Below are 8,883 nucleotides of genomic sequence, written 5' to 3'. Positions count from 1 at the left end.
CTCTGGCAACAGGGAAAAAAAAACTCCATTGGAAAATATAAGGAAGGTTATATCTTTACATTCAAAGATATCAAGAAAAGCACATCTTATTGTCAGTATGTATAAGCATGTACCATTTGATTTATTCCATTAAGTAATATCATACACATCTGAGACAGAAAATATAATGTCTTGTGATCCTATGTGGGACTGTTTCCTACAGAGTGAAAGTCATGTAGGTGGAAAGTACAGAACATGTTAAAATTATCTGTAGAGAAAGAAGAAACAATGAAAATTTTCTGGCAAATATAGGTCACCTATTTGTGCAAGTTCATTTCAAAGTTCACTGCCTAACCTCCTGCTTTTTTACCTAAGGAGCGTTGTATAGATAACAAAAATTAAATATGTTGTACATAGACTGTGTTAATGCTATTTAAATACATTGTTGAGGAATGAAACTGAGTACAGATAAGTAATAAGAAATGTACTGGACCATTAACACAGTGAAATTAGTGTAAGTATACAGGATTAAGTAATCAGTATAAAATGACTTAAGTATGCTTACAGTTATAGCAAATACATATTTGTGTTTGATGTCATGTGGTCTTATCTTTTAATACTACATTCTAATGTGGAAACCCAAATGGATTTTTTTTTATTGCTGTTAAATTTTAGGAAACATATGTTAAAAAATCTTGAAAAGATGCTCCTTGCACATGACAGGAAGGTACTACTTCTATATGTAGTTTTGTTATCAACTCTAGTCACAGAGCTCTTGCTGTGGAGGCCATGTAAATGTACTCATTTCATAGACATAGTGCAAAATTAGAGAAGTACCAAAAATTCCACTGCTCAGCACTGAATTTGCTCTTCATTATGAAAAATACGACAAATGTTCTGGTACAACTGAAAACTCATCTTGAAAAAAGTTGCTTTTTTGACCTGGATCAATTCTCTGATAAGAGCTGCTGGAGGGCAGCACAAATGGCTGTGCTAGCACCAGGGCAGGGGGTGGGTGGTGGACAGAGCTGCTGCTTTTGTCAGCAGTGCCTATTTCTACTGGCTTAAGGTGTTCACTATTTCTACTGGCTTAAGGTGTTCACTTAACCACAACTTGGGTGTGCAACTCCATAGTGACTGAAGTCAGGCTAGGTTGGTGCTGTTATGGTCCCATGGAATTTCTTTGCTTCCCTCAGCTGCACACTCACCTTTCTATTCTTTAGTATAGGCTTTTTACTCTCCGCTTTGTTAGCTAGCAGCATCAGACCTGTGTTGTCTGAAATTATCTTGGAAGTCAAACTGTTTTGTGGCAGTTAAAGCTTACCTAGGCTAAGTTGCTGCTGTCTTGTCTTCTCTCCTGGGTGCATGTTCCTGTACCTCCTTCCTGTGGGCATTCGCATATGTGGAAATTGCACTGGTACAGGGATCAGCCAAAAATTATCTACTGGTTTTTTTTAAGTAAGTTTAATTTTCAAATGGTCCGGCTCCTGAACCAGCTTCCTTTCTAGTTACCCAGTCTAGGTTTGTTTAAGCTGCCAAGCAATTGCTTTTCAGGCTGCTGTGGTTTATTCACTTAAAGATCTTCTTTGTTAGATGAAAGGATATGGGAGTGAAAGCAGATATGCAAGTGGGAACCTGTTTCATATAACCAGAGTCTATACATAGGTCTGACATCTGTATGTATCCTATGTGTGTCATGACACTTCTCCTTCCATCAGTTCTAAGGCTGGCATTCCTCAACTGTCATGTCAGGGATGTATGCTGTAAATGAGGTCACTGAGGGTCAGAGACTGAATGGACAAGGACTGACCCAATAAGAACAAGCTTTTAACAGTGTTTCAGGTATATTATCATTTTTGAGGCATAATCTTTTCCTTTGTTTTTAATTCCAGTTTGTTAGGCTGCCTACTGCTCGGGTTCACACTGACACCTTAGGCTATTGATCAGGACAGTAGAAACATAAACACACATTCCCTTCTCCCACTGCTGCTACTGGCACAGGGACAGTGCAGATATCTGAGGATTTAGATCTCCATACAAGATCTGCCAGAGGACATCTGTCAGCGCCCCAAAGAGGTAACAGCTGCATAGAGCAGGGTGGAAAATTTTGAAAGAGTGCGTACTGATAAGGAAAGAGGACAGCAATTTTTATCTGCCTAGGGCAGCAAAAAACCTTGCATCAGATTTGCTCAGTTTTAATACAGCTTTTATTCGGGTTCTGTTTAGTTTCCCTGGGAATGTTGTGATGTGCATTTGCGTTGCATCTGCTCACCTTATTCAGTTTAGGGAAAGGTATTCTAAGCAGAATACATTTGAGAGTTACTTTTCAAAATGCAAAGCACATCAGCCTGATGAATACCCTCTGGAAGAGTCCTGTACCCAAAAAAGCCACATTATTTCATGTGCTGGCTCCTAGCAGTTTGAAGACAGTATTTAGAGACATGGAAAAGGTCATTGCTGCTAAAACACATACTGGGGAAGAGAAGGAAAGATATAAAAAAATGTGTTGGTATGATAGCCTGAGAGAAAGTTACATACCTGTAGATTGCCAGCATTCAGTGTGAAGGTTTGATGAAAGTTATATGTGCTTCTCCTTCCTTCCAGGAGCCTTGGTATTTACTGACTAAACTCAAGTCTGTAACCTGTGGAGTGATAAAGGCTGAAAAACAGGACAGTGCAAGCTGAGTGTAGAGACAACAGCGTTAATGATCCTCAAGAAGCTGTAATCTCACAGTACCATTCAGTGAGTACAAACAGTTGTCACTTCTCTGTAGTTCAACCAAATTGTTGAACTCTATACATGCAGAGAGAAATAAAATAAGTTTTCTTCATAAAAGCCTTAGAAGATGTTTTTAAAGGTGTGGATTGGGTTGTGCCTGGAATGTGCCATATCAAGCAATGGTGATGGATTACCTGCAAAGATGCTAATGAGACTTAACAGCATCTTGTTTCTCATTATCTACTCACTGCAAGTCCTTCCTACAGCAGTCTTGCTACTTCAAGTAAGCTTACTCCTTAGCTTCCCTCAGAGAGATCATAAAGAATCAACATGGCTAGCTCTTCATGAACAAATATAAATAGTTTTCCTGCTTTTTTCACTTGTCAGAGCTCAATGAGAGCTCCTCGCTCCCAATGGGAGGGTGAGCTGGGTCCTGAGGGTGACTCCAGCTCAGGCCATGCCTTCACTGCTGTGTGTCTGACCACTGTGGGCAGAGCTGGTGCTGTAACAGGGTTCATCAATAGCCCCTGATATGGAAATGAAGAACTAGGCCCAGGAGCCATTCAGGGCTCCTGTCAAGAGCTAAAGCGGAAGGGGCTGGAGGCAGAACTAGAGATAAGGTTACAACATGGCAGGACTGGAAGCAAGCTGGAGCATATGACCACAGAGGCCATTCAAGAGTTAGGTTGCCCACAGCATAGGTCCATGTGCATCCAGGAGGCAGGGCCAGAGACAGAGGTGGGAGATTCAGCACAGCCCAGGCAGGGACTGTTAGCCCCACTCTGAGCTGAAATGGGGCTCCTGGGCCCATGGGCAGGGGAGGCCCCACATGAAGCTGGTCAGGGCCATCAAGGCCTGTGGGTGCCATCAAGGCTTGTGGGTGCCATCAAGGCCTGGATATTTCCAAAGGAAATGTTTTTGAGTTGTTCTTTTCATCACTCCTAGAACACCAGTAACATTTTCCAAAAGACATGGTACTCTGTTTTTCGCCTTCCTACACAGAAGCAGCACTGAAATGTTTTGTGTGCTGCGGGAAGAGCCCTGCGAGAGGCACAGTCTGACAGAACTCTTATGTCTGAGTTCCTGCTGGGCTCAATCCTCAGGAGTCACACTGAGGCAAGATGCCAAGAAGTGGTGGCTTAAAAGAAGGAAGCTTCCTTTCATTTGGGGAAGAAAAAAAGTAAGCTGTTACACGAGTCATCAGAGGCTCGCTGTGTTGCAGATTTAGTATGAAATACTCACTCCACTATCTTCAGTAGCAATTTTGGGATTGACTTCAATGTTGTTTTTATTTTTTTTTCCTTCTCTTTTCTTCTTTTATGTAACAGGATGTATTTGGTCCTGAGTGCCAACAAAAAAACTGTGTAAGTGCTAAGAATCAGCCCATAGGCCTGTTTTTCAGCTGATGGATTTAAAGCCCTCAGTTATATGTTTTCTGGAATCATACTGGATTTTCAATGCACAACTTGCCTTTTGATAAAGCTTTGCACTGTGGGTAAACTGTGTTAAAATACAGCTTCTGTGATCTCCCAGCCATTACGAAAGAAAAGGAAATAAAAAGTAAAGGAAGTTTAAATAAAATACCCACTGTAGTAGGGAAAGGGATAAGTGTATACATAAGGGGCAAAGGTAGGAGCTGAGATAAAAAGGAATGGAAAGGACAATAAAGAAACATGTTATCAAATAATCTACAACAATAAACTTTGTTAATAATGACATATAACTAGTACCTAATGGTTTAGACGATAGTGGATACACCTCTTTATTCCGTATACGCCTGTCTGAATATGAAAAAAGTTAACAGCATGGATGATTGAAGTTGTTGGCCTGCCTTTCAGTGATACAGGGACCCAGGGCTCCCCTTGGGAGAAAGAATAAAAATGAGCCCTAAATTCCCCTTATGTGGTTAAAATATGACACCTGATCTGATCACTGTTTGTCACAGTGAGATGAGCTACATTGTCTCACTGCTCCTTGTTTTACTGACATATTGCATGTAGTATCTCTACTACTGTAAGTTGACTCAGGAAAGTATAGCAACAAAGAACCAGATGTTTAACCAATGAGACAAGCTTGTCTTCCTAGCCCAAGGCCATTAAATGATTTCAGGCTTCCTGGAAGTACAGTCTAGAAAAGCTCCATTTAGGCTGTACCTTGGAGTAAATCTTTTCCTTGTTTTTCAAGACCACCTTTTCACTAATGTACCCACTGAGCTTCTGGGTTCCCTCTCCTGCCAGTGCTACCTGTAGCAGGCCCCCAGCTCAGCATTTCATTACAAGCCCATCTCTTGCTAGGGTGCATGCCCTCTGCCACACCATTTATTTCCTCTGTGAAGGCAGATGTGGATTACCTCCTCTTGGTCTACTTCCAGCGTGTAAGTGTTATGGTCAGTATCCTGTCTGGAAATTTTGTTGGTTCCATTTTGACTGTTATCTATCAAAATAACAGTGTCCTCAGTAAATGTCCCCTGATTATTTTGAATTAAGTTATGAGGCAAGGACATGTAAGTGTGCTGTTTTACGAGACTTCCTTCCTCTTGCTGCTAACTGCAGAGCTGCAGGGACTGCTAGAGGGCCTAAGAGAAGGCAGGGAGAATCTACAGCCCATGTTCACTGTCATTTTTCCTGGGACTCTATGCAAGTGATTGGCACCTTCGCTGGGGGACCTGTCACCTCTCATCATCCACTGGCATTTGGATGCTTCTACAAAATTCTGCATGTTTCCATGAGCTATTTCACCCTCTAATTTAGCAAATGTGTTCTCATTTTTAAATACAGTTTTGTTTATTTCTGATATGCTAAAGCATGTTTTTTTTCTGCATTGTATATGGATCAAAGATTACCTGTGAGACTGAAGATATATTTGGGGGTTTGCTGCCATCTGCAGTTGAAATCTAATATTAATCCCAGATAAAAATGATTTTTCCTTCCCAACATCTTCAAAGACCTTCAAATCTCAGACAAGCCATGCAATAACGACTATCATTCTGTCCTGACTATCAAGTTCCTGGTGCTGCAGAAGCAAAGAGAATTGTTTACATAAAATTAATAAACTACTTCTAGCTGTCAAGTTCATTGACAATCCAGATAGATAGTAAATCCTCACAGTCATCTTCTGCTTTCTGGACAATTTGTTCAGTTTCCAGTCTATAAAATCTCACATCACAGTCGCACTGTTTAAACTTTCAGCAGGACCTTTTCAGAAACTTTCCAGCCTTAAAATAGAACTTGAGTGGTTTGAAAATGAGAGTTGAACACCTGGATTTTCTGAACTGGACTATCTGCTTCTTTCATCTCTATGAGACTGTAGGAGGACAGCTGGTGATGTAAGATAGCTCTCTCTTTACTACTGCAGTGGATTTTCTCATTAAGATATATAGTGGATCCTAGTACAGAGCAGAAAGGCATTAAAGCCTGTATCTATCAGGCTGGTATAGAACAGAGTAAGAAAAGTAAATTTAATAAGATTTACCTTCATGGTACAGCAATCACTCTAGGCACCAAAATATCCAGAAAAATCTAGATGCATCAAAGGACATTTGGGATATATATATATTTCAATATACAGTTAATATTTCTATGTATTTTACAATTTTGCAGAGATGCATATAGAATAGTAGGATAGGTATTTGTGTAGCTCTTCACACTTCCTGCAAATAAACACAGAAATAAGCAAGTATTTACATAAAAGAATGAGATTGGCACAAGGGAAATCAGTAGATACGATTAAATTGTTGTGGCATGAACATTTTCTAAGTATGGCTAAGTAGTTTTCTAATTTGCTTTCAAATTAATCTAGTCAAGCAACTTTACTGAAGTGTTATGGTAAGAAATGTTTTTTGACTGTCTGGATAAGAAAGCCAAGTATTAGCTTCTATAGTACTTAAAAATCATTCCTGTGCTCTAGTAAAGAAACTCATCACACTTCACAGGTATGTTTCAAACTCGTCTAGAACATTTACAAGCTAAAATATCTATATTTGAAAGTTCTTACTATGCACTATGTGATTTGGCCAATGATGAGCACATTCAGAATTCTTGAAACCTGTAGCTATAAAAATTATCTTCTGTCAGACTATGCTAGTAAATTTGTAATGCATTCTGATTGTATCTTGAAAAAAGGATAGTGCAAACCTTTTTTTCCAGATTCCATTAGTAAAGAGCATAAAAATCCATATAAAAGCATAACCAAAACAAATACTGAAATAAATGTTAGTTTGCTTGTTTCTTAAATTACTGGGGTACTTCCGAGTGCCCTGCAACAATGTATCAATGGAAGAAAAAAATGAGAAAATACCTTACATTCTGTATTGCACTTTTTGGTGACTAAAGCTAAAGTTGTTTTGGTTGGTTCTGTACTACAAAATGTGAGTTACAAACTTTCTGAGAGATTATAAAAATTAATTTGTAACTTGGTTCAAGGTATTGCATCTGCCATAAGCCCAGCACATGTGTTTTAGAATTTCAGCTTCACTTAGACACAAGGTTCAGGTTTTGGCCATGTTCTCCGATTTTTGATTGGGAAAAAATTCCTTCCTTAAGAAGAGTTCGGTGACTCTTCTTTCATATAGGAAAACAATCTTTCTGTCCAACACTGTAACATTAATTAAAAAATCATAAGCTAAGGTAGCAGTAGGGTATATTGTAGGCCTGCACATACAGGCAGAAGGTTTCACAGCAGCTTAAAACTAAAGCTTATCAGAATTTGTCTGGTGGTATTTGCAACTTAAGATCGGCAATCTTTAGAAAATTTCACGCTTTGCTTCTTCTTGACCCCAATTGCTTATCTTCTGGAAAGCTGTCAATAAAGACTACTACAGGAATCAAACAAAACTCTCCTTTACTTTCTTTATGATCAAGTGCAGTTGACAATGTACATGAGAAGAAACAGGGAATAAAAGATTATCAGCTCATTTGAGAAAGAGGTGAGTTTTCTCTCGCTTCTCCACCTGTCCAAGGAAAAGAAAGGAGGAGAGGAGGAAAATAAAAAGTCCTGAAGTGTCATCTGACTTGTAAAATTAGGGGGTGAAAGTAGTGGGAGTTCTTAAAGCCCTTCCTGTGGTCTGGGGAGAATGCATGTAAGTCTGAGTAAACAGATAGAAGTGAAAGCTGGGACGAGTATTGGAGGCTGTTGAAGAATAAAGGCAGCTGTAAAGTCCTGTAACATAAGTAATGGTGAGAACTTGTGTACTGAGAGTCAATGCACTTGATTTAATGTCCTTGGAAGTATTAACAAGACATTTTGTTGTGGAGCTAGGAAGCAAGGTGAGTTCAAAAAGTAAGAGGAACAAAATGTATCAATTTTGTTTGAATAATCCCATGGTTTTAGGTGCCAGGAAGCAGAGAGATAGAAGGCCACCACGTATTTGTTTTTTTCAACATTTCTAGAAACTGTGTCCACAAGAAGTCTGAAGACTCCGCATGTAGCCCAAGCCTCCTTGAGACTTGGTAGCTCTCTGAAACAGCAACCCTGACTGTGTGATGGTATAACTGGAAACATTTCCTACGAATGCAGTTCTGCAGCATGTGCTCAACCAGTCTGACACAATGTATGTACTGTACATGCACTGCATGCAATGTAAAACTTTGCAGTGTCTGCTCACCAAACACCTTTTGGAAGCATCAATCTAGATGTGAATCCTAGGAACAGTGGTGGGTGTTTTGCAGAGATATGCCAGCAAGAACTACAGTAATGTTATGAAGTGAGAGGTACTGTTGATGCCCTCAGGCCTGGATTGACCACTAATGTGTTGATACCAGGAAGCTTGGTCTATCTGTTGCTACCTGGACAGGAAGGGGAAGCATCCACCCAGCACCTGCTTCGGCCTTCCTGACTGTGGAAGCAGGCTTGATCCTTACTGTATGATTAGCATAGGGTGTTTTGTTTATTATCCTGCTTTAGCTGTGGTTATCAAGTGCAGGGCTGCCCGACAGGTGCCCCCTAACAGCAGCAGGCATATGATCAGCATGCCACATTATTCTTTTGCCTGTCCCTGGTTCCCTGTTTTGCTTCCCTTGCATCCTCCCTTGTCTACCCCAGTGTCCTCCTGAAAAAGCAACTTGACCCTAATTACTTTACCCACATTAGTTCTTGTTTTGCTGTATCTGTACCCAAATTTGGTATTTCTGATACCATTAGCTAGGTGATCTTGGCCTTTTACGGAAATATTGATAATAATAACAACC

The sequence above is a fragment of the Psittacula echo genome, assembly GCF_963264785.1.
Source record: "Psittacula echo genome assembly, chromosome: 4".
NCBI classification, from domain to species: domain Eukaryota; kingdom Metazoa; phylum Chordata; class Aves; order Psittaciformes; family Psittacidae; genus Psittacula; species Psittacula echo.
Note: the sequence above shows the minus strand (reverse complement) of the source record.